This window comes from Chionomys nivalis, chromosome 2 (assembly GCF_950005125.1).
Source record: "Chionomys nivalis chromosome 2, mChiNiv1.1, whole genome shotgun sequence".
NCBI lineage: Eukaryota > Metazoa > Chordata > Mammalia > Rodentia > Cricetidae > Chionomys > Chionomys nivalis.
In genome coordinates, this window is record NC_080087.1 from 128,671,269 (window position 1) to 128,698,137 (window position 26,869).

The window sequence follows — 26,869 nt, forward strand, 5'->3', positions numbered from 1 at the left end:
TATGTGTGTGTGTCTGTGTGTCCGTGTGTGTATGTGTGTGTATCTGTCTGTGTCTGTATATGTGTGTATGTGCATATATCTGTGTCTCTCTGTGTGTATGTGTGTACATGTGTGTGTCTGTTTGTGTATGTGTGTGTGTATGTGTGTGTGTGTGTGTATGGATGTGTCATTCTTTAAGCCGGATTAACAAGTCTTAAGAGTGTTTCTGCATTGCAGAGGAAACACTGAACTCTGCACTTCCCGTAATCTCCTCTCCATCAGTCAGTCTCTACTACTGAGAGACCCTAGCTTAAAACCCAAAAAGTACATGACAAAGACAGATTGATTGTGACAGTTTGAATAAAAATGGTTCACAGAGGGTGGTACGATAAAGGAGTGGCCTTATTGGACTAGGTGTGGCCTTGCTGGAGGAAGTGTGTCACTGGGGGTGGGCTTTGAAGTCTCAGAAACTCAAGCCAGGCCTGGTGGCTACATTTTCTAACTGTCTTGGGATCAAACTGTAGACTTCTCGGCTACCTCTCCAGCACCATGTCTGTCTGTGTGCCACCATACTCCCCTCTGAAACTGGAACCAGTGTTTCTTTTCCCTAACAAAGGAGTCAACTGATCCAATCCAGCTTTACAGATTGAACAGTGGAAAGCAGTATTTACTGACAAACAAAGAAATACAATTCCCTTTGGATGCTGAACCAAAGGGCATTAAGATACTGTTCCTGGAACAACAGCTCTCTGTTGGATTCAGGAAATACACATTTCATCACTTCTCCAGCACAACGCTGATGCAAGTAGCCTAGGATACAATCTAAGGAAAACCAGTTTAAACTTGGGCCCTTTTGCAGGTTAACTCTTTCATAATATTTTGTATCTTTCCATCCATATGTCCTCTCAGGAGAAGAACCTAAGCCAAGATCTTGGTGCAAGTTGTTAGGAGCTGGAAAGGAGGGGGGCATGTGTGTTCTGAAACTATTTTTGATAAACAAACAAAACTCCTAAGTCCACTTGACTTTCTTACAGATGTTTTCTGTAGGAAACTCTGGGAAACAGAATTGGGGAAGGGGAGAGTCACAAGAAAATGGAAACAAATATAAATAATAGCATATTTTCCTTGGGAACAGTTTGAAGTCTTTAAAGCAGTGGTTCTCAACCTTCCTATTGGTGCAACCCTTTAGTATAGTTCCTCATGTTGTGATGACCCCCACCATAAAATTACTGTGCTGCTACTTCATAACTGTACTTTTGCTACTGTTATGAATCATACTGTAAATTATGATATGCAGGAATTTTGATATGCTACCCCTTTAAAAGAATCAGTTTATCCCCAAAGGGTCATGACCCACAGACTGAGAATCACTGCTTTAAACTAAGCTAAGGGACGGAGTCAATATTTCATCCTGCTTCTGCCTGTAAGCATCTGGTGGATTACTAGACAGAGTAAGAAAAGATTCTAGTTTAGAAATAACCCTGTGTCAGTTATCTTTTGCCACAGTAACATTGCCTGACAAATACCCACAAACTCCCAGTTGTAAACAGCAGTAAATATTGACTTTAGTTTACGGCTTCATGAATTAGCTGGAGAGATTCTAGAGATTCAGTCCAGAGTCAACTCTTCTTGGCTGGCCTGGCTTATGAGTCTAAGCCAGCTGGTACATCGGCTCAGAGCTGGTCAGTCTAGGTGGAACTCCGGCCTCAGAACTCTCATCCACATGAACTTTGATCCTACAGTATGCTAGTGTCGTTTATCTTCTTGCTTAGGATGGATATGAGAGAGGGAAAGAAATAATAAATGAGATCTTAGATTACTCCAAAGTAGAAAACTGTCATTCCTCTCGTGTTCCAGTGAAATCACAGCCGTTTCAGACTGAGGTTAGGAAATACCTCTGCCGTGACAGAAAAGCTGATGTCAGGGGCAGAGGTGCAGAAAAGAGCTACAGGGATCTTTGGAATCAGCCTGCTTACTCTGAACGGTACCACATCCTGGAGAGAGAATGGGCTGCCTATGCTCTAACCCTGCTCTGCTTTCATGATGCATTTCCCTGCCAGCAGTCCAGAGAAATAACACTTGCCATATGTGTGACCACAATTCAATAAAATCATTTTCCTATTCAAATAAATAGAGACGAGTGAAAGCAAGCTCCATAATAGTCCTTCAGTCCTCTCTAACATCCAAGGAAAGAAAAAAGCATCACACTTCATGCATAGGTTTGGGTGTCAAGTTGGCAATTACTGAAAACCCATTTTCTGCCAGTAATCCAGGTGAGGGTCTTGGATCTAAGTGTCCTCTATCAATTGTTGAGAATGAAGAGAATTGCTTTGTTTTGTTGTTTTTTTTTCCCTTAAATTTCATTGTTTTTGAAAGCACAAACCATATTGTGCTGGAGAAAAATACAAAGGTGGCTAATAAGGGAAAAATACAAAGAAGAAAGAAGTAAAAGAGTAAGTGTGAAGATTCTCCCGCCTCAGCAAAAGGAAGCATCTGACTCTACCTAAGGATATGCGTTTTCTCATCCTATGACAGGGAACCATTCCAATCTATTGAAGGACTCTGTGCACCAGCCAGTACCCTGCATTTCAAGACAGAGTCTGAGCAGTGCCAGATGAGGGGGTGATCACCAGACCCCCAACTTATGTGAAATTTTTGCAGAAATTTTAATTAAAAGTTCTTACTTTCTAATACTTCTAGAAACTTGCCAGATGGCTTGATTAATTAAATATGGCAAAATGAAACTATTCAACATACAACTTTCTAAGCCTCCACTAACTTCTACAGAATGCTGCAAATTGACAAGTTCAGCCCATTTTCCCTAGGAAGCTCTTCATAGTGAACTCCCTCTCCTGCATCTTGACATTGTTCAGTTAATAGAATCTGTTCTAATAAAGAAATAGATGAATAAAACTGAGATAGTTCTTCCAGCCTGATCGTAGTACACACTGGGCTGTGCATGCCCATGTTCTAGAAGCAGTGCGTTTCTAATTCCTGCTGCTGTGTGTAACAGTCTTTCCACTTAGGCATTCTCTTTCATTCTGATCCACATGCACCCTTCTTGTAAGTACACAATTCTTTCAATGTGTTTAATTAAATGAAATGTGCTATGAGCTTGCATGCAATGCACCACAGGCATGGAAATCCTGCCTCGGGTTCTCCATTTTTCGGATATATCTTCTTGTCTCCAGATTTGCTTATCCAACCCCAACCCAGAGTTCTCACTCTTTCTTCTTCCCTATGGCATTTTTTCTTCCTTTAAAAATATTTACTTATTTATATTATATGTATGTGATTAAACATGTTTGAGCAGTCCTTCAGCTGTCTGTGCAGCTGGCTATAAGCCCTTGTAAGCTGCCTGATGTGGTCTTCTGTAAGAGCAGTGTGCACTCTTCATCACTGAGACACCTCCCCAGTGCTTACTATCTCTTTGACCTATAAAAATAATTTTAAGGATAATGATGCTTCCTAATACACTGTGTGCAATTGATAACACTTAGCCAATTCTGCTGAAACCAATGGTTTTATTGCTAAAAATGCAGAACGTGCCATAGAAAGAAATTATATAATTAGTTCTATCCAGAAAGGCTTCTGTAGGCTGTGAGCTACCTTCAAATGTACTATTTTAAGAAAATACAGAAAATATTTATGTTGCTCTCTGACTCCTAGTCACTCTCAGTATTTGTTCTGAGAATGTGGCATAAATAAGATAAACAGAGAGAAAGATAGTCATTTCATCTGCTTCTCCACATTTCTGAACTCATCGTCCATCACACAAGTTGGGAAAGAGAGGGACTGTGTTGGTCCTGATTCCATTTACCTCCTATCTTAGTTAGGGCTTCAATCGATGTGATAAAACAGCACAACCAAAAGCAGCATGGGAGGGAAGAAGTTTATTTTATTTTGCCATGTGTCGTCCATCATCCAGAGAAGACAGGGCAGGAACTGATGGTAGAAACCTGGAGGCAAGAACTGAACACTGCTTGCTGGTTTGCTCCCCATGACTTTCTCAGTCTCCCTTCCTATAATACACCACCAGCCCATGAGTAGCACTGCCCACACTGAACTGGGCCTTCCCACATCAAATGTCAATCAAGTCAATGCACCAGAGCTATGTCCACAGGCCAGTCTGGTGGGAGCATTTTCTCAGTTGCAATTTCCTGTTTTAAAATGACATGTGTTGAGTTGACATAAAATTAGACAGCACACCTACAGAGATTCTCAAATTAGTGAATGTGATAATTCATGCATCCATAACAGTCCATAAAGCAAAGATGTACCTCATAATAGATGGCATGTCAAATTCAATGGAACATAGCATTAAAATTATCATTTTTGCTTTATCTTTTCTCTTTTCTTTCACCAATATTCCACCAGAAACACTGTGAAACAAAGTTACCTCAAAGCAGACTGGGGAGCCCTGAATGAATTCCATGCTAGCTTAAATAATATGTATAGTAAAAAATAAAAAAAATTGACACAAAGAAATTTAAATTATAAATCATATGTATGTGTACAGGTAGGTTATATTTTGTGCAAACAGGAAATTTGTTTGGTATATGATACTTGGATCTCATTCAGTCCAGCCTACCCCTCCAGTGTAGGTCTTATCTTGCTATCTGGTGGAGCTTGGGGGGTAATATGCATTATTCTAATATTTTCTTAAGCACTACTGAGAAGATGCTGAATAGCCTCCAGGGAGAAATTTTCGATGCATGTAAGGTATAAGTTCCCCAGTGTGTGATCGAAGTTCTAGCTACCAAGACACTTCAACACAGAGTGACCCTGGGTGATGTGTGAAGGCCTCCCCTTAGCAGGCTTTAGAAACAGTCATTATCTATCATCTATCTTCTTATATAAGGGATGAGAAACAGGTGACTCCTGTATGGGTTAAAAGATGAAGGAACAGAGAGACTGTCCCTTCCAAATTTAGGCTTAATAATCTCTGAAGTAACAGCATGTAAAAAGACATAAATTTGGGCCAGTGGGCTAGCTCAGTGGATTAAAGCATTACCACAATGACCTGAGTTTGATGCTCTGATTCACAAAGATGAATGAGAAAACTGTCTCCTTTGGAGTGTTCTCTGGTCTTCACATGTGCACCAGACTACCCCCTAAAATAAACATTAACACTGTCATAAAAATCCATAAGTTATTCTTAAAAATGTCTTAACTATCAAATCTATATATTTCTCATTTCCTGAAGGGAACCATAAAGCAACCAACATATTCCTTAGAACATCTAACTAGTATTGTGCTTTTATTCAAAGGAAATCTGATTTTTTTCACCCTCTACTCAAATCTAGAACTCAGTTGACTGTGGGAGATGAATCTTTAAATACAGTTTGAGGTGGCTCTTTACAAACTGCTGACTTCACTGGAGTAAAAATAAAAGTAAAAACTATAACTCTTGACACAGTAGCCTCTATTGTGAAGAATACTGCCTCAATATTGTTGGGGAAAATTTAAAGTGTATATTTCTCTGGAAAGGACTTGGTAATATCAAATACAGAAGAGTGTAACTCTAGTGGGTAATAAAATTCCCCCAAATCCTGACATGCATTTACAGCCTTTTCACAGCCTTCCTGTTTCATTTTATACAACATAGCAGAGGCTCTGATCCTAGAAATCCTCCTCCGGCTTCTGTTCTGTTTTGTATTCTCAGAGACTCCTTCCTCGGATTCCAGGCCTTTGGTCCCTGTGTACAGCAGTAGAAACATCTGTCATCAGATCCAGTTTACTCCACGTGGTCTTACCAAGCACATGGGGAGTCCCACATTTGGATAGTGGCTTACCAAATTAAAACAGAATCCTAATCCTGTTCAGTGTGGAGGAAAGTCGCCAGGCACAGAACAGCTGTCCATGGCCATGGGACAAAGTGCTTCCCTCAGAAAATATGGAAACAGCAAATCTGAAGACACCAATGTCAGGCAAAAGCCAATAGAGATCCTCAAGGTGTCTGCACCTGTAATGTAATGTCACCCAAAGCCATAACCTTAATCTCTGCAAACAAACTAGAACAAATTCTACTCCCTGTAGAATGCCCAAGAAGGTACAACATACCAGCTTGGAAAATTATAAAATAAATCTGTACTAAATCCTAGACAAATCTACTGTAACTGCAACCAATCTGAAACACATTGAGTAGCCTGTCTTCAGTCACTTTTCTTTTTACTGCTTATTTGTCCCATTTCTTCGAAGCCTGCATTGCATCTGATGGGATGTTTAGATCTTCACAAGGCAGCTAACCCTTCAGTGGGACAGGCAGTGAGTCTCACCAGCAAACAAATGCAAACATCTTAATTCAACAACATGCCTCAGCTACCTGTATATCAAATACCAATTTTCCTATCACTAAAGTCAGAAGGATTTGTTATGTTATGGATTACAAATATACAAAGGAATATTTTCAAATCTACACTAAAATCAAACAGGAGTTTGGTCAAATTCAATTGTTTCTGGGCCTTTTTAGGGAAATTGGCAGAAAGTCAGGGAAAAACTTCACTGAGGGATTTGCCTGTATCCTCGCCTGTGAGGTCTATTTAGCTCCTCTGACAGATGTGCTGGCTAAAAAAGAATGAAAGGAAGTTGTGCCAACTTCCAACAGGAGTAACTTGGAGTTTCCAGAAGGATTTGGGTCTCACAAATGAAGCTTCGTGTGGTAAACAGAATGGTGCAAGATTCAAGAAAGAGTTAGCTTAAGTATAAAGAAGCACAGTCCAGGAGCCATCAAGGAGGGCTGAACCAACCAGAGTTAGCGCACAACAGGAGCTGAGTGTAAGCACATCCCACCAGCCACTATTTGACTTGTATAGAGTTAACTGCCAGCCTTCAAGAAAGTCTTTTCTTTAAATGATAAGAATGCTATTGATGACTGCAACATAAAGACGGAAGTTCTTTTTTCATTATCTCAGTATTACCTATTCTCATATTTTCTGGGGCACTTGAAAAAAGTTGATAGTCTCCAAAATGACGAACTTGGAATCCCTGACATGCTGTTAAGTAAGGTGCTGAATCAAAGTCTGGTACAATTTGGCTTCACATAAATGTGATTTTTCATTCTTTCTATAGTAAGATTGACAAGTGAGACATATGCACATTATGCCTCCGTTACTCTGAGGCACAGAGCTGGTCCTGTAACAGTCTCTACAGGACCAAAGAATTAGGAACCATCGCTCGGCTGACTGACACTGAAGGATCCCGAGTCTTAGAAGAATAATGGTTGCAGCTTCTGCATCTAGCTCAGATACAAAAACCTTGATACCACTTAATTGAAGGAGGAAGTATAAGCAGAGTTAGGGCAATTCCACCTCCTTAAAGCCATAGAGAAGTCTTTTTATAGCATGGCAGACTTCATGGTTTTACATACTGCCTGTGAAAATACGGATGTTTTGTGCTATTGTTTTAGACACAATACAGCTCATAAAAGTCTAAAATATTTACTAGGGCTTTTCTTAGAAATGATAAATACATAAATAAATAAAGAAATAAATAAATAAGTCTACTTCTCTTCTAGAAATAGGGCATTAACTCAAACCTCTGTGGAGCAGAGTGGATAAGGCAGAGCCGCTGCCAGGCAACAGAGCTATCCAAGCCAGCAGCCAGAGATAAGCTACTCAGCTTCAGATTCTAGCAACAGCAGCCGTCTTCCTGTCCTGATCTAGCACTGGATGCTTGCTGATCTATTTTTCCCTGTTCTGTTCTATAGCAGGGTTTTCCATGTCTCTCTGTGCAGCGACTTCCAGCTGAATTAGGCCAGGGAGATGCACCCGGGGAAGGTGGAGATGGAGAAAGAGCTCAGAGGACACCTCTGTTTCCTCAGCTTCTGGCAGACTCCGGTAATGCTTCTATCTCCTTTTTGAGTCCAGCTCCTAATGAGTCTCTTGTGATGGAAGCTTCTGTCCTTAGCCCTGACTTCCTAGCTGGTAACTTCTGGTTGCGACAGTTCCCCACAAGTCCCTACAGATTGAGAACACTTCTTGTCTCATGCCACAGCTACTCTTGGTGCTCATGGCCTATATTGGGATGCTCAGCCCTTATCTCACTAAGTAACTAGTAAGACCCTGTTATGTGGTTAGGGCAATAGCTCATCTGGTAGAGGCCTTTTTCTGGAAGCGTGATCACTCGAGTTTGGTGTATAAATAGGATATGGGTAGAGGATGCTTATATTTCCAGAACTTGGAGGCTGCGATGGGCAGAGGCATGGACCTTGCTAACCAGACACTCTGGCCTACTTTGGAAATTACAAGACAGTGACAGACCCTGGATGAAACAAACACATTGGAAAGCTCCTGTTAAGGAAGAGATTCTCTTCTGATCTCCACACATTTGTAAATTGCTTGTGTGGATACACACACACACACACACAAACACACAGAGAGACACACAGATACACACAGACACAAAAATGCACAACATATACACACACCCTCCCCTATCTTAAGCACTAGAAATGGTTTATACCCTTAGAAGTGTATTTCAATTGTCAGAAGCAGTGAGCACAGTCAGTTCATAGTGTGGCATGCTCTGAAGTCACAGCTTTAGAGTTCTCATAAATGCTGGTGGGTAATAAAATTCTGTATTTACATGTGAGGGCTGGAAATCAGGAAGACACAGCACAGCCTTTAACATGATTTCAGCCATGCTGAAAGCTGAGACATCTTGGTCACAAAGATGATCCCATTCTGAACTATATTGCTATTGATTCGTTTCTTACAATGTCATTCAATATTTTTCCATATAAAATTAATTGAATTACAGTTTCTACTATGGAAAACAAAAGGAGAACCTGAAGATTGATTGACCCAATGATGTCTTTGTTATTATTGCAAAAAATATGCATAAACATTCAAGCTCAAGAGCCCAGCCCCTAGTTCTACTCTGGTAAGATCTCGGAGAGCTCCCAAGGCCACTGTAATTTCAACTCATAGTCTGATAGGAGTAGTCAGCCCTAGTTAAATGGCATCAATCGCTAATGCAGTTTGGACAGTTTAATTATGTACTTGTCTGAATCTTTGACATGCTTCTGGTGACTTCAAAGCAATGTAGTTGTCTTGGGCACTAACATTTGCAAAGTGTTTTATAATGGTTTTTATTAGTGCTTCTTCACATTATATCACTACAAGACATATGAAGAGGTTAAGTAATTTGACCAAGACTAACCTGAACTGACAAGAAAAATTGAGAACTAAAGCAATTAGCTAAACAGTTCAAGTGAGATTAAAATACAGCTGGGGGTGTTAAAAGAGTAGAGGGTGTTTAAATTGTTAACTATTTGACAATAACTCAGACTTTCAGGTGTGAGAGTAAAATCCATGATCTTTCAAGTTAGTGTCGAGATATTTTGTGCACTTTAAAACTATTTTTAAATGATGTCTGCAAGGCTGTAAGCTCACACACGTGAGTGCAGTGAGTGCAAATGCTGGAGAACCGAGAAGAGGGTGTTGATTCTGGGGAGCTGTAATTTAAAGGTCACTATGAGCCTCCTGACCTCGGTGCTGAGGACTGAACTCTGGTCCTCTACTAGAGCAGTACACATTCTTAACCACTGACCCATGTCTCCAGCCCTGAAGATTTTTTTTTAAATTTCTCGTTGTACACTAATATGCACCATAATTATTTTTGTGACATTTTTGTCCATGTAAATCAATAAAGTTCATTATTTGCCCGCGTCCATGCTGCCCTCCACTTCCCCTCTTACCTTCTCTTGCACATCCTTTCCTCCTCCTTCTGGCTTCTTGTCACATTCGTTATGTTCCTTTCTCCTCTTCTGTCCAACTCCGCTATTTACATATGTGTGTATTTTTTTAATGTCATGCTTTCTTACTGAAATTAGGCACCTTTGCATTGTGCTTGAAGTCTGTCAACTTATTCGGTTCAGCCATTACATATTTAGATCGCCACCTAGTGGACAGATTTATAACAAATACAGAAATGGCTTGGGATGGGTTAGGTGTGAACTCTTCCTCTACAGCCTCACTTGTAATACGGAACCACGATGTTTTGATTTTATTATAAATTCTCAGGATAAAAGACATTAAGAATAATCTTCTTAACAGGCCTGTCTTGCCCCCTCTAAGAGAAATAAATGAAGATCCCAGTGGCTAGGAAAACAAGAACATATGTTAAAGTCATTAACAGTTGTGTTGAAGCAAGGTGCAATGACACAAATGATCTTTCCCCTCATTGTGGGGTACTAACAAGGAGAACAATTATTACAGAGAAGACAGGAATAGTAGTAGTCTCAGAAGCCGAGGTAAAGGACAAATTTGATTCAAATGCATTTCTCCCGCTACGAACATTACACTTAAAAAAAAAGAGAGAGAGAATCGATGTGATACTTTCTTTATGAGATGTAATTCTCAAACCCAGAATTCTCTTTGCGTATTCGTTCGTGTTGCTCTAGCCTGACTTTAGGGCAGAGCTGAGTTCACTTACAATCCCAGCTTGTGTTGGTCGGCTTTTGTGTTAAGACAATTTCTCAGGGTCATTTCTGTAGGATATTTCTTTGAAATCTAATATTCTTCTTATGTCCAAGGCAGGAAGAGTTCATGCCTTTGCCTTTTGCAATAATAGCGTCCTTGTAACTGACAGGCATTTTAAAAAGGGAAGTGCTGCATTCTGTTGAATCAGCCCCTCTCTTTTTGCACAGTTCCTCTAGCTTTGTGAGGCATGGCCACCATCAACAGTAAGTGAAAACATGGTAAGCCTTTCAGTAAGTAGAAGAGCCTAGAGTGAAGCCAAAAGCACAGTCTGTACTATGGTACAGATTCCTGTACTCTTATTAGCAATGCCCCTCAAATTTTGATATATTAGGTTAGTATTTTGAAACATTAGGTTAGCATTTGCATAATTTTCTTAACATCTATTCCTTTTCTAATAGTCATCGCAAGTGATAAGGAAACATTTAAGAAGCCCAACCAAGAAATATTTGCTGATTAAAATAATATAAAGCATTGAGAATTTAAAATTAGTTTAAATAACAGGCCAAAAAATATCCAGAATCAGTGATTTTGCTTTTTTGTGGGTTAGGAGAAAATAAACACAGAATATCTTCGTGTTTGGAATCCCTGGGAAAGCGAATAATGTGTTTTGAAGCTCCAAGAGTGCACATGCCTATAAACACCAAGTAGTATTTGTAATAAATTTCCAATTTAAATACATTTGTAAAAAGCCATAATCTTTCTCTGTCTTTCTCTTTTTCCTTTTTGTACAACTTTCCTCCTTTTCCTCACTCACCCTAGGATTTTTTGACACTTAAAAGCAACTTTGAGCACATAAAATTCATTGCTTTGTTTGGACTTTCAAATTGTCTTTGAAAAAAGAATGTTTGCACATGTGTGTGTGTGTGTGTGTGTGTGAGAGAGAGAGAGAGAGAGAGAGAGAGAGAGAGACTATGTAACAGTACATATATGTGGGTATGTACATATGTGTGCTGTGGGTTTCTGTGCATATGGATGTGGGTCTGTCTGGATATGTATCTGCATGTATGCACGTGTGTGTGTGTGTTTATATACTCTGATGAAAGAGATGTAGATAGTACAAATATTCATCTCTGCTTGGTGCTCAATACTATTATTTGACATCACTGTGTGACGCTGTTTTCTGATGGAATGGTTCTCTCCCTCCATCCTTTGATGTATTTTTTTCTCAGTGCTATCTTTAATTTTGATCAAAATAAAGATATGACTAATGTAGTGGACCATAAGATATAAAGAGGCCTTTTTGAAGCAAAACCATTCCCTACTTTCTTGAATACAAACAATTTGTAATTAGTCTTCTTATGGTTGGTAATTTTTACCAGCAACTTGACTCCACTTGGAGTTACCCAGGAGACACACTTCTGGAGTCACCCAGGAGACACACCTCTGAGTCATTCAGGAGACACACCTCTTGGAGTCACCCAAGAGACACACCTCTGAGTCACTCAGGAGACACACCTATGGATGTGCTTTTGGGAACATTTCCAGAGAGGTCTAACTGAGGTGGGAACTAAAAGCCAGAAGAGCACTTCCATATTCCTTTCTAGTTGGTGCCACAGACCAAGTTAGCTCTGCTTCCAAATATCCCCTTCCATGACAAAGCCAAAATAGACTCTTGTCCCTTAAGTTGTTTTTCCTTAGATGTTTGGGCTCAGCAAAAGACAAAATAACAAATATGCACTTGTGCAAGCACTATGATCTCATACATGCTGTGGACAATGGTCTGTACCCTGTCACTTGTATTATTTTTAATAAAATACTGATTGGCCAGTAGCCAGGCAGGAAGTAGAGGCAGGAAAATGAGAACAGGAGAATTCTGGAAAGGAATAAACATTCAGTCTGTAGTCATCACCCAGACACAGAGGAAGCCAGACATAGAGCAAACAAGATGTGATTGTCTCACCGAAAAAGGTACCAAGCCACGTGTCTAACACAGACAAGAATAAATGAGCTAATATAAATGTAAGAATTAATTAAGAAGAAGCCTGAGCTACTAGGCCAACCAGTTTATGATTAATGTAGACCTCTGTGTGTTTATTTTTGACTAAATGGCTGTGGGACCTGGTGGGACAAAAATCTTGGTCAACAAAGATAGATTGTTATTTAGTGATTTTTGTATTTAAATCATGTGGGGTCAGAGAAGTAAGAAATTCATTTTGTTTTTGTCCCCATCTTAATCCTATCTAAGAACCATCTCCAACCTCCAGCCAATTTCTCCCTATCTTTTCAGGGTCATCTTTGGATCAGTAGTTGTTCAAGATTATATTTTTACAATGCCAGCTATAATTACTGAGCTGAAATGGGATAAGATACAGTGTACTGCAGAGAAGATAAGATTTGTCCTTTCTAAAACTTTTGATGTATCATGATTGTCAATATAATGCTGTTGGGAGATGGTGAGGCCATTGAGAAGTAATCAAGTCTTGTGACATCACCCTCATGAATGGATGAATTCTTCTCTTGAAGGATTGGAATAACCACCAAGGAAATCCATTCTTAGAAACCAAGGCCACGCTCTTTCTCATAATCCACTGGCCTTTATATTCTTTGCCCTGTCATGAAGCAACACAGAGTGCTCACCAGAAATCAAGCAGATCCCAGTGTATGCTAGAGGACTTTCTCAACTCAAGAACTATGATCTGGGTAAACCTCCTTCTTTATAAATTATCTTAGTCTCTGGTGGTCATAGCAACAGAAATTAGATGCTAACAACAAGATTTTCCCCTGAACAACTCTTTGTTCTTTCTGTCAAGATAAAAAAGTGACATCCTTATTTTTATTTGCTTTGTATCCATGATTCTTACCTCATATTCTTCCTCTCTCTCCTTATGTATTCTATCCAAATATCTAAATTCATCAGGCAACCCACTACGTCAATCTTCTTGATGGATTCTCCTGAACCTTGTGAAATGCTAGTGTTCTCTATAAAAATCTCTATAAAAACTTACTTCCTGTAATAGAAACACATTTCCTAAGGAACCTCTCTCCCTTGCTCGCTTTCTCTGGCCTTTGGACTTTGCCCTCTCTTTTCCCTCTGTTGCTCATCCACATTCGGAACTGGCTGCCTACCGTGCTTGGCCTGCAGCTGGCTTCTTTCATTTGCCTTCATCCTCCTCCTGTGTGTGGATCTCTCACGCCACTTTAAACCAGTGGATACATTTTCCCCAGATTGCTCCCCTATTTGATCTAGAACAGTCTGTGCAAGGGTAGAAGGAAAGGAAAGTCATCAGACTTTGCCTGTCAAGAACTTCATTGCACTCCTCTTTGATTAATACTATGCCTGCATTACAATTCACACTTAGAAGTTATTTCCTTCATAATGTTGTAAGCCTCTCACTCATGCGTTCAATGTTCTGCAGCTAGAATATTATGATTTCTGATATTTTGTGCATGGCTGCATTTTTTATACATAAAATCATTACAAAATCATTGATACTTTATCCCTGCAACAGAAAAGGGCAGTTGAGACTGGTGACATCACTTGTATTAAGGATCAGACAAACATTTGGGGACCTGTTTGATCAGGGCACTAGCACTACTCATGAAAGTACCAAGTCCTGAACTGGCCACCCCTTACAGCTGCTCCTTTGAGCAACTTCACATCAGTGAATGGGGTTCTTAAAAACAATTCATTTGTTTTAAACTTTTATGTATGAATGTTTACCTCTACTCATATGTATGATCTGTGCACCTGGTGCCCATCAAAACCAGGAAATAGTGTCAGATGCCCTGAAAGTGAAACTACAAATATCTTTGAACCACCATCTGACTACCGAGACAGGTCTGGGTCCTCTGCAAGGGCAGCAAGTGTCCCTAACCCCTGATCAATCTCTCCAGCTACACGTGAACTGACTTTGAGGAGCAACATGAACATTAATTCCATAGCAAACGATCTGACTCCTGCAACCCCTTGCCATTGAAAACATCCTCATTTTTGGTAGCATGATGATGGAGCAACATCCCTTTCTACAGTATTCCTTTCTACAAATCTTTTTATATCCTCAACTCACAGACTTTGTGGAAAGAGCATAGATGTCCCATATGCTACTCTTAAGTTTTGTGGTAGTTTGCCATGTAGCAGCAGAGAGGTGGTGTGCTCAGTACCAGTGACTCATGACACATTTTGGGACCTAATTCCCATCAGGTGGCTTCTGAGAACTCTCAAACATGGGATTGGGATTCGATTTGTTCAGGTCTGTCAAATTCTTTGCCAATAGTAACACGACTGCTTCTGGGGTCTGTACTGTGCCCCAAGCTTATGGATGTGGGGCTTTGAAAAACAAACCTTTTCTCTCATTTTAAAGGAGTGTCTAGAAGATTTATAGGAAGTGCATATATCAAGATGCCACCTTTACCTCAAAATCTGCTCTTACATTTATTTGTAAATATCCAGTTTTCTTCTATATACACCACATAATTAGACTCTACACAGAATTATTGTTGTGCTATGTTTTCTTGGCCCTCTCAGAGGTAGAATGAATTTGCAGCCAGAGAATGTTCTGCTTGCTATTGCTGCCAGGCATCCTGATATCCTTTATTTATTACTGAGAATGGCCAGGGCTTCCCTTTGACCTAAATCTAAAAGTTGAAGATGTTTTATGCCTCATGGTACCATTTTAATTTCTAAACAACCCACTGAAAAATGTAATAAGTACCCAAGAAATCAAGGAGAGTATTTCCCCATCAACACTTTCTATAAGAAATATAAAGCACCTCAAGCAGTATACATATTCCTTATAACCCTCTTGTAAAGTGAAATGTTGGTAATATAGATTCTCCTATTCCATTCTAGAAACTTCCTTGATACCTTATTCCCTCCAGTAAGACATAATTCTTTAGCCTGGATGCTAAGAATTCTGTCTACTAAACCTATTTACCAGATTTGAAGTTTATTCTCTTCCCTGCTATTCAGGTGGTAGCTCTTTAACTTAGTATCATATAAAATACTCCTTTAATCATCTTTTTGAACTGCGCTCTAGTCTTACTACTAACAGCAAATCATATGCAATGGGATGAAGCAAGAGCTGGACTTATCTCCAAAGATCTAGAGTCAGGTATTGTGCCCTGGTTGATTTTCTCTGAAGTTCTAGGTGGTTTGTTATCATCTCTATGCTTTAGGAGTATCTGCATGTATCAATGAATGGAAGTAGTATCAGGCCATGATGGTATACTCATCTCATCCCGCTTATGTGGAGACAAAAATAGGTGAATCTTAAGTTCAAGACAAACCTGGGCTACACAAAAAGGGGTTGGGCAGTAGCCCAGTGGTAGAACACTTGCCTGGCCTATTCAAGACTCTAGGTCTAATCCTTAATGCAGTAAATAAGTAATACATCTTTTCTCAATTTCTTTTGTTTTCTAAAATGAAATGTTAAAAGTCAAAAGAGGAATGATGTTAAAACATTTGTACAGACATAATGAGATAGTTAAAGTTTGAAGTCAATGTACTTAGCAATAGAGAATGTCTAGTTATTTGTATAGTAAATACGAGCTTCATATCTCCTTGTGGAATATTAAGTAGTCAAAATGTGTTATATCTTTTTATACTGCAGATTACTTTCGCTATGTTAAGGTGTGTTACATTTGTTTCTGCTGCCTTTGTTAATGTAAACAAGTGTTACATTTGCAGGTGCTACATCTGTTTAATTGGGTAAAGATAAGTTGCTGTTTTACCTTGTTGCCTAAGTAACTTGATTTGTCTAATAAAAAGCTGACTGGCCTGTAACTAGGCAGGAGAGGGATAGGCGAGTCTGGTGGGAAGAGAGAATAAGTAGAAAGAGAAATCAAAGCTCGAGAGAGGAGAGAAAGAGGGAAACGAGAGGGACACACAGGGGGCCAGAAGTCAGGTAGTTGTCAGACAGACAGACAGACACAAGAAGAGGTGAAAGTAAGATATACGGAAGGAAATAAAGATCAAAAGCCCCAGCAAAATGTAAATGAAGAGAAACAGATTAAGCTAACAAGAAATGAGCCTAAGCTAAGGTTGAGTATTCATAACTAATAAGTCTCTATGTCATGATTTGGGAGCTGGTTGGTGACCCAAAGGAAATCCTGCTACATTATCTGGCTCCTTTTAAAGCTTTGTCTTTGTTTTATGATCTTTCTTTCAACACTTCATGTGTACATGTTTTATTTTATGTGCACTTTAAGGATTTTGATTAAAAAATGGACATACATTTTTAAATACATTAAATTACATAACTGAAGAGAAAACTTTAGCATACATGCCTTGCTTTGAATACCATTAATATTATTAATATTCATGCCTTATTATGAGTACTATGTTCATAATAGGCTTATTATGTTAAGACATCCTCAGGGAATATATGTGCTCTGTTTTTGTTAATATAACATACATTCATCATGCACCATTAAAACTGCTTCTTAATTACATCTTAAGTATGATATTCTTAAATTAAAATAAGGGAATTATATCATGTATAATTTTTGTGTACACTTTCCAAATCAAATCGGTTTGAGATTGTCCATAATCAATTTGAAAATTCACACGGGATATCTTTCTCAAATTTTTTCCACTGTCATATCACGTTGCATTTAAAAGTGGACAATACAAAGCCGGGCGGTGGTGGCGCACGCCTTTAATCCCAGCACTTGGGAGGCAGAGGCAGGCGGATCTCTGTGAGTTCGAGACCAGCCTGGTCTACAAGAGCTAGTTCCAGGACAGGCTCCAAAACCACAGAGAAACCCTGTCTCGAAAAACCAAAAAAAAAAAAAAAAAAAAAAAAAAAAAAGTGGACAATACAGTTCTGTTCACAGGCCCAGTATGTATAACTCAGTATTACACAGTGGCTTCTCTACTTTGTCATATAGAAGTTCTCTGAATTTTCTATTTAAAAAAGCTTTTTTAAATGTTAGTTTTATATTTAATTATTCATTACTGCAACAATGAATCATTATCAACTGATCTATACTTTCCTTAAATATTTTTTATATTTATAACAAAATTAAATTTTATTTATAATTCAATGCAGCAACCTGAGTCTCTCCATCCTCCATCCTTGTTCCACCGACCTTTATGTGTGAAACTGTTTATATTTTAAAACAAATAATGGTGAGCAGAATATTAACAATAAACCACAATTATTATATAAAGGGAGAATGATCTTGTGTCTGAAAATAGTTAAATTTCACCTTCCAACATGAGCACACAAATTATGTAAATAGCTCTGAAGTGTACCATAGTGAATAATGCATCTACTCAACTAACATTTTACACCCTCAACATTTTCCTTGGAACTAATTTATACAGTTGGGAATAGACAGGAGATGCTCCTGAAATCTTTCCTTGTAATGTAGAAAATCTATAATCTACATAATCACATATTCTTAACAAATGCACCTTGTTTATCTTATAGCCAGCCATCATTACAGTCGTGTCCTTCTCACAACAATGTATTCTACTTTTCTTGGTTCTGAAATATAGAATGACGAGGTTTCTAAAAAGATTATCTACAATAAGTCTGTTCCCATGCATGGCCCAGGCTATCTAATACTGTGGGAATCTGTTCTCAGCGTTCACAGACTTTTGGCAGTAGGTGCTATGCAAATGTGGAGAAGCATAAAGTGCATGGCAGAGATCCATTGTCATCGCTGGGCTACACCACTCATCTTCATTGTACAAGCCTCTAGGCTTAAGTGGATTATAATACAATAATCTAATTCAATTAAAAGTGCATCTGGAGAACCATGTAAATTTACATTCGGTGTTGATAACTTGCTGTGTAGCTTTCAATATTTCTAACCATGTACTATTCACGACCCTCTTTGTTCTGTCTTTCAATACTGTTGTTCTAAATGTTTCCATTTCAGCCATTCATTTACAATTTGTAGTCCAAGTGTTTATTCCACATTTGTAGCTGGGTAACAAGGGAACAAAACACACACCTACCTTGTTACACAGATTAGATGTAAGCTTCTTTCAGAACAATACTTTTATAAGATTAATGTCTTGTTAGTGAACGGTTGCAATGCTTTCTATCAATATTTAACAAAAAGAACTTGATATCTATTTGTCAATAAGTAACACACATATTGATTTTGTAAATGAAAGGATTTGGCACTCATTTTACTATCACAATGATTTGAGAAAGCTAGGAGGAAATGCCATTTGACAACCTTTGCACATTCTTCATTCCTGGGAGAAATGCATTCTGCTAGCTGTCCAATCAATTATGTAGACAAAATGAATTTCATCATAATTCTGTCAACAACATGCTAACTTGGTTAAATTATTCTCTTCACAAAATGAATATACTTAAAAATCCTTTTGTCCACAAAATAGATTTAAGCATTTAGTAAAGCCTTGTAAATACTATCGTCTGTTAGTTTAGTATGCATAATGCAAATATGTGGATTGGCTATATCAGCATTTTCAGTTCTTCAGAGGTTGTGGACCTGTCTGGCAGAGCACCCCTTCTCATTTAAGGTCAAGCGGAGAGCAAGGTCAGTTATCTAGAGAACAGCATGGGGTAGATGAATGAAGCATCGCATGAAACTATTATAACTTAGCTCCATTTGAATATCACAGACTTTTACAAAGTATAATTTAATATTCTTGTCAACTAAGTCTTTAATTAGGGCTCCATATTCAACAAGTCATCTCCCAGATAATGCTTCAGCAAGAAAATGGTTGATTGTTTAAATTCTTGACAACATGTCAGTAAAGAAAATAAGCTCACTACTTAACATTATATCATTTTAAAACTATCCATTATCACCTTCTAGAATATTTACCTACTATTTGTTTCTATTAGTATTTTAAAATAAAACTTAGGCAAGTGTATGACAGGTAGAACTTATAGTGTTTTGTGTCTCTGTTTTAATAACAAAAAATAATTGGACCAAACTTAATTTACTTGATAGCAATCATTTTAAAGAATCATTCAACAATGTAATGCAGTGTTAAGGAATGTATAATTTTATATTCATTTATTTTAACAATTAATTTTATGTTAATGAAAATGTGAAAAGTTATTTGAAGGTAATATTTTTCTGTTTCATCTCTGTACTTGTGCAATCATATGAACTGGCACATATACCAAACCTAAACCAAAATAGAATGGAAGCTATTAAATATTGCCTTTTCTATTAGCATCTTACTGGCTTTAGACTGGAAGAATTACCTTGTTGTATTCCAATAGTCATCAAGTGATGTGGTTTGAAAGATGATGTTTTTGTTAATACAGCTTTACAAGACTCTTATTTTGTTAGATTGGGATAGAATAGAAAGGCAGAAAAAGAAATTTAGTTGAAATAATTTATGTAGTTTTTTTTAATGAATTTTTGCTCTTGATTGAGATGCATAGCTTAAAACATGTAGTAATGACAGTGATACAGCACCTTTACCAAACATGGCCAAGTCTCCAGTGAAGTATGTTGTCTCTTAAAACAGAAATGCGATTACAGTTCTTTACCATTTAAAGAAATGATTGTGTCCTCAGTACTTGATATTAAGACCCTCTTACTGAAGACACTTGGCTACAGATGGCGAAATCAGGCTGATAGTGGCCTGAGAGTGTCATCACTGTTGGCTGGAGTTTAGTGTCAGAAGGCGCTCTGCAGGCTTCTTGGGGAGAAAACTCATCAATAATCTTACCCAGCTATAGTCATTTGAGAGGTGTGGCTGCTTGCAGAATACCTAAACTGCAGAAGACTTCTAAAGTTTTTAAGTTGCCAGCTATCACCTTCTAGAATGTTGTTCTTTTCTTGTGATCTATTAATATTTTTAAAGAAACACATCTATGCACATTGGACAGCATTGATTTGATTCAGTGGATTATAATTTTAAAGAAGGAAAGATTATGAAATTGTGAGTGGGGCATTTTGAGGGAAAGCATCAGGGGGAGTTGGGTAGGAAAGTGGTGGGTAGATCAACAAGTTCTCAAAGAAAAATCAAAAAAGTTTGAAAAGCAATCACTGTCCTTAATGGCTTCATTGTTTAAGCAAATTTAAGCAACCACAGCTTATAAACGCTATCACGAACAGGTGCTCTTATCTGAATATGAAACATAAGTAGTAGCATCACTGGCAAGAGTACAAATTGGTTTCTAACCTTATCATAATTTACCAACATGAGAGCAGTGATGAGATCATGGCAGATACTCAACTTCACTGAAAAATGAAGTGATCTTTATAAAGTCCCTTCCGTCAAAGTGCACTAGAATTTGTGCAATTTAAGCAAATATCTGGTTTTCCCCTAAAAAGCCATAAACACTTGTCAGAAATAGCAACAACCTGTTAGAAAAGGGACACAGAAAAAGCAATATTGCTGGACTATTTATCAATTTCAATGTCCAGCACCGACATGGGGTCTCTCACAAGCTAGGCAAGCACTCTCCCATCATACTCTATTTCCAGAACCTTGGACTTATCATATTTTGACCAAATAGTAAAAATACTCATTTTTGGGATTAAAAATTAGAGTTGTATTTAATTTTTTCCTATTTGGGTCAAATATGGGAGTTCCCAGCCTTATTTAAGATAATTTTCTATTTTATGTTATGTAGAAGTTGCAAACTTTTAAACTACTAGCTGTGAGAGCATCCAAGACAGCACATATACCACCAGCAACTCTGCTGTTGATAAAAAAGTCAAGGAGCATTGACAGAGAAAAGTGGAAAGGTTCTAAGGCTGTGATAATTAGGTCCTGTGACATAATCCATAAATTCTAACAAGAACAAGCCACCTGAAGCCTGAGGATAAAGCCTCCTTACACATTGCCCTGTTCTCAGACTTTAAACACATAAACACATAAGCTGAATACTCTGAAAATTCTGTGACTAAAATCAGTGCTCATACCTCTCAGAAGGTGCTACTGGACAGACTTACCATTGCTGTTTATGACTTTATACTTACAACCTAAGCCTAGTGTGCACCCATTTGTATTTGTGTACATGCACATGCATATGTATGTGTACTTACAGTAGATCACCCTTACCCATGGCTACATTATTTGTCATTTTAACTACCTAAGGTTAACTACGGTCTCCAAACTACTAAATGGGAAATCTCAGAAATATAAAGTACACACATAAATTGTGTATTGTGATGAAACCACAGACTTCTCCATCCTTATTAAAAAGGGCAGTGTCTCTTTGTCTGTGTATTCACTTTGTTGCCAGCCCCTTCATCACAGTCACTGTCTCCAATGCTGATGATAATACTAGAATACTGTAGAGTTTGTGGTTACATAAATATCATTTTACTTAGTCATGACTCTAAATAAGAGATAAGAGACACAAAGGAGACACCAGGCTATTAAACAGGGAGGGTCAGAATAACTCTGGTACTGTGTGGCAAATTTCAGTGTATAGAGAAAAAAACATAGTGCAGATTGCATAATATATGCTACTATCTCTACTTTCTGAGAATCTGGATAGTAGTCTGTTTTATTTTATTTTAATTCTTTTCTTGTTTATGTGATAAAACATTTTGCAAAAGTAACTTAAGGGAGCAGGGTATCATGATGTATGCCTTCAATTCTAGTTTGAGGCCAGCCTGGTATACACAGTGAGTTTCAGGGTATCCAAGGCTGTATAGTGCGACCCTATATTAGAAGAAGAAGGAAGAAGAGGATGTGGGGAGAAGAGGAAATAAAGGATAAGAAGGAACAGGAGGAAAGAAAAGAAGGGAAACATGGGAGGGAAGGAGGGAGGGAGAGAGGGAGGGAGGGACCAATAACAATAGCTAGTAATGTACAGGAGAAATCATCCAGAGTATATATCATCATGATGGAGAAATCAAGCAGCTGGTTATGCTGCTGCATATAAAAATTTAAGAAACAGAAATGAATATTTGTGCTCCAACTTATTATAATCCAGTAATCTAATTCAGTGAATGGTACAACATACAGTGGGCAAGTCTTTCCACCTATGAGTTAATCCCCCATGGGCCCACCCAGTGACCTGTCTCCTAGGTGATTCCAGATCTCAAGTTGACATGCTGACAGTTGCAATAAACCAACAATCTCCCTGAGATGACCTAAGCCTCTTATATATTCCTATTTGTTCTTGTAATTAAATATGAATATTTTTGTTAAAGTTTAACATAAGATTATACATATGGAGTCAGGCGACAGTGGCATATGCCTTTAATCACATCACTCAGAAGGCAGAGGCAGGCGGATCTCTGTGAGTAGGAGACCAGCCTGATCTACAAGAGCTAGTTCCAGGACAGAGAAACCTGTCTCAAAAAACCAAAAACCAATCCCCCCCCCCAAATTGTACATATGGTATATATTATGTATTTCATGAATTATATTTCATAAATAAAATATATGAAACTTTAATAGCAATGCCATACAGTTCATAGACTAATTTAAAATACACCTACATAGAAACTTTTACAATAGTGATGCTAGCTTACTAACATAATAGCTAATAACAATATTACTATTTATAATTAAAGCATTTAAAAGTAAGATATATACTTTAATAAAAACATTATAACTTTAAATAATGAAAGGATGTATGTTTGAATGAACTACCATAACAATATGATATTCTAAAGAGTAACTTCATAGCCTATGTAAGTGTTTTGAGGCACCTTTGGGACTGTGTTATGGTAGTAGTCTCCATATGTATGCAAGAATGCAAGTTGTAACCTGCAGAATATAAAATGCTGGTTATTGTTTTATGTAGGGATAATGTCAATATTACTTGGATGGAACCTTTACGGTCTCTGTAGTTTTTTTGAATATTTCTAAGACAAGATAATACAGAACTAACCTTGCTCTTCAATACAGATCCTATTTTGATGAGGATAAGCTACTCTCTATAACAATAACTCATGCCTCTATCTCATTAGCTATTGGAGAGTACATCAGTCAGGGACAGGACATGGTTGTAAACCAGAAAGTTGTCTGATTGCCAGGCAATTCCTGAGTATGGATGTTCAAGGAAAGTCTCAGCAGTTGCAGAAACAAGACCTTCACTGACTGGTGAACCAGAATCAGTATTATAACATCCTTATGAGCCTACCTCACCCAAACTGATCCTTCATCCCTAGCAACCTATAGCAGTATATTTTCTGAGCACTAGCTATTCTTAAATGGCATGAGCTCTGTTGTAAACAGATACTGTTTTTTTATTTCCCAGCCACCTAGACCAGAATAAACACACAGAAACTATATTATTTACAACACTGTTTGGCCAATGACTCAGGCATATTCCTAGCTAGCTCTGTTAATCTGTATATTGACCCTAGGCTGTGCCTTACTGGTGCTGGCATGTTACTCCTTTAGCAGCTACATGGTGCTCATGGTGTCTCCCTGACTCTGCCTTCTTTCCTCCTCTATCTCTGCCTGAATTTCCCGCCTTACTATATTCTGCACTGCCAGAGGCCAAAGTAGCTTACTTACTAACTAATGGTAATAAAATATATTCACAGCATACAGAAGGGAATCCCACATCATTTTGTGCTTTAGGGGCCTGAAAAAGTGAAAGGTAGGGAGTATAGACATGCATTGAGCAAACATGGACACTCCTCTTCAGGACTGCATCTGCCCTTGCCTTTCTGTTCCTGAAGGAAACTGTACTTTTGAGGGCCCAGGCTGGGTCTGAGCTCTCTGATAATCATTCTTTAACTATCAGTATGAACAGACACTCTCCTGTTTACAATATTCAGAGAGTAACCCAAATAAATAATTTAGTCTAGCATGCTCAAATTATTGTTACATAGAGATTTCTTATCCTCTGGATGAAAACTTCTTAGAGATATGGGCTGAATTTTGTGCTTCATTGACTTGGGAGTAAGGAAGACAATGGTTGCAAATGGTAGAAAATAAATAGGCATTTAAGAAAAGGAGAGATCTGTCAACCTTGTACTATTTCTTCTCTGGATAAAGAGTATGATTGCAAACAGATGCGACTGATGGTCCATCTTTATTAGTTGAAAATCCACTATCCCCTTGACTGTGACTCAGGCAAGGCTATGCTGTCACTTTGTATCCACGTGTCATTTTGATGATAGAACTGTACAACAGGTAGAGAGTAGTATCAGTTTTTATGAGTCACCATCACAACAAGCTTATGACTACTAATTGAAATCTAAACCCTGTTGTGTCTAGTGAGGAGTAAAAGGCAAGAGTGACAAACAACTTAAACAGCTATTATTATTATTATTACTACTTTATTATTATTATTATTATTATGTTACATGGGACAAGACATCAGTGTAGCTCTTTATCTACCTAGGGTTGGTGGCATGATTTGCTCTTATTTTATCCAATATCAAGTTCAATAGATATATAATATGACAATGTATCTGCTGTGTGAAAGTTCAATTTCTCAAGTCTCTAGCTGTCATATTTTTGTAATCAACCTTGAATGAAACTTTTATACTTTAAGCTTTTTATTAAAGTGATTTACATAATTAATTCTTTCAGGGAACCAAATAGTCACTGGAAAGTTTGTTTCTATTATGGTTTCTGCATTTGCAACAGAAAGAAGCAGGAAGTGCTACTATTTTGATATTTTCTATTTTGTATTACAGTTACTACCCTTTTCTACCACTGTGTTGTGGAAAGGAAGAATAGAAAAGAAGCATGCCATGGTAAGCAAAAACTGAATTGCTGATAACTTCATGTGAACGCTGTCATTCTCTCAAGTTGCCAGCATTATAGACTAAACTGTTTTGGAGCTGAAACGATAACTTGAGATTGGTTATATTCTATCATTAAACACCATGTCTTTCCTACATCTTGGCTAGTCATTATGGTTTTACAGAAGCAAAATTGAACAATAATAGGAGCAAAATGTTGCATTAATATTTAATGTAACACTTTTTGAGATCATAAGGGAAATAAAACCATTCAAATGCAAATGCACTGGGCTAGGATGCATTCATTTTAGAAGTTTTCTGGAGATTACCTTCATGTTGCTAAGGTTTTGCCTGTGACGATAAGGGCATAATGGCCTTATCTGTAAACAATTGTGAACCGAGCTTGTAATATTTATATATGAATCTGTGGCAGTCTTCTCACTTTTCCTATGGTTCTTAAAACAGCTATTTCTAAACTTTGAATTTCAAATACCAGAAAATAAAGACATTTGGAATACCCTATTCAGTAACAACAAGCATTTTAAGAAATGGAAGAAATAAATTAATTATAAAATAGGTGGCAGCCCTGATATTGAACATTATTTTATGAAACAGTGTTCAACTAATCCTTTTTGTCTCCTTTCCTCCTTGAAGAAGGACACAAAATATAGGTTTATCATTCAGAATGATGTTTGTTGTGTATCTGCTGGAAGAAAAGATCCACGACTGACCTGGGATCTAAACTGCTTCTATGATCTAGTCTACTTCTAGTAATTCTAATTACTAGGTTTTAGCAGCTGTGAGATTGTATCTCTTAGTAATGTCAGAAACTACAAACATAAAGTCTCTCCAGTGTGACTGGCCACACATGAGCTAAACAAGAACTACAATAGATAAGTCAAAGTAGATCAGAAAGGACCTCAACTCCCGGCAACTAGGGAATGCTAATGGCGGGGGATTAGTCACCCCCAGGGAAGAATACATCAACTGGCTATACCATACCAAATAGTCATCTCTGAAAACATACATACAAGTAACATCAGACAGACTATTGTACAGACTAAGCAGGTTATTTAGGAATATATATTTATATGCCTATAAATGCATTCATGTAAGAACAGTTAATGAAAAATGAGGACATGGATTTGATAGAGAGCAAGAGGGCTCAGAGGGAAGGAACTAAAGGGAAATGATGTAATTATAATCTCAAAATATGTAACAAAAAGTTAAACATTCAAGTCATTTTACTGTCCTTTATCTTTTTTTAAAATTTAGAAATCAACTTCCTTAAAGCATGTTTCAAGAAGAACATTGAAGCTTGGGGCTGGAGAGACGGCTCAGTGGGAAGTGCTTGCTGTACAAGTATGCGAACCTAAGCACAACATTCATGGCACAAAGCCAGGCATCTAGTACACAGCTGTAACTCCAGCACTGACTGGGGAGTCTAGCCAAAACGGTATGATAGAGGTGGGTCTTGTATCTATCTGTTGCTTTCATTGGTTAATTAATAAAGAAACTGCTTGGCCCTGATAGGACAGAAAATTAGGTAGGCAGAGTAGACAGAACAGAATGCTGGGAGAAAGAAGCCAAGGCAGTCAGTCCCCATGATTCTCCCACTCCAGACAGACGCAGGTTAAGATCTTTCCTGCTAAGCCAGCTCGTGGTGCTACACAGAATATTAGAAATGGGTTAGATCAATATGTAAGAGCTAGCCAATAAGAAGCTGGAACTAATGGGCCGGGGAGTGTTTAAAAGAATACAGTTTCCGTGTAATTATTTCGGGTAAAGCTAGCTGGGTGGCAGGACACAGCCCAGCCCGCTGCTCTCATTACAACAAGGGTAAGCTTCTA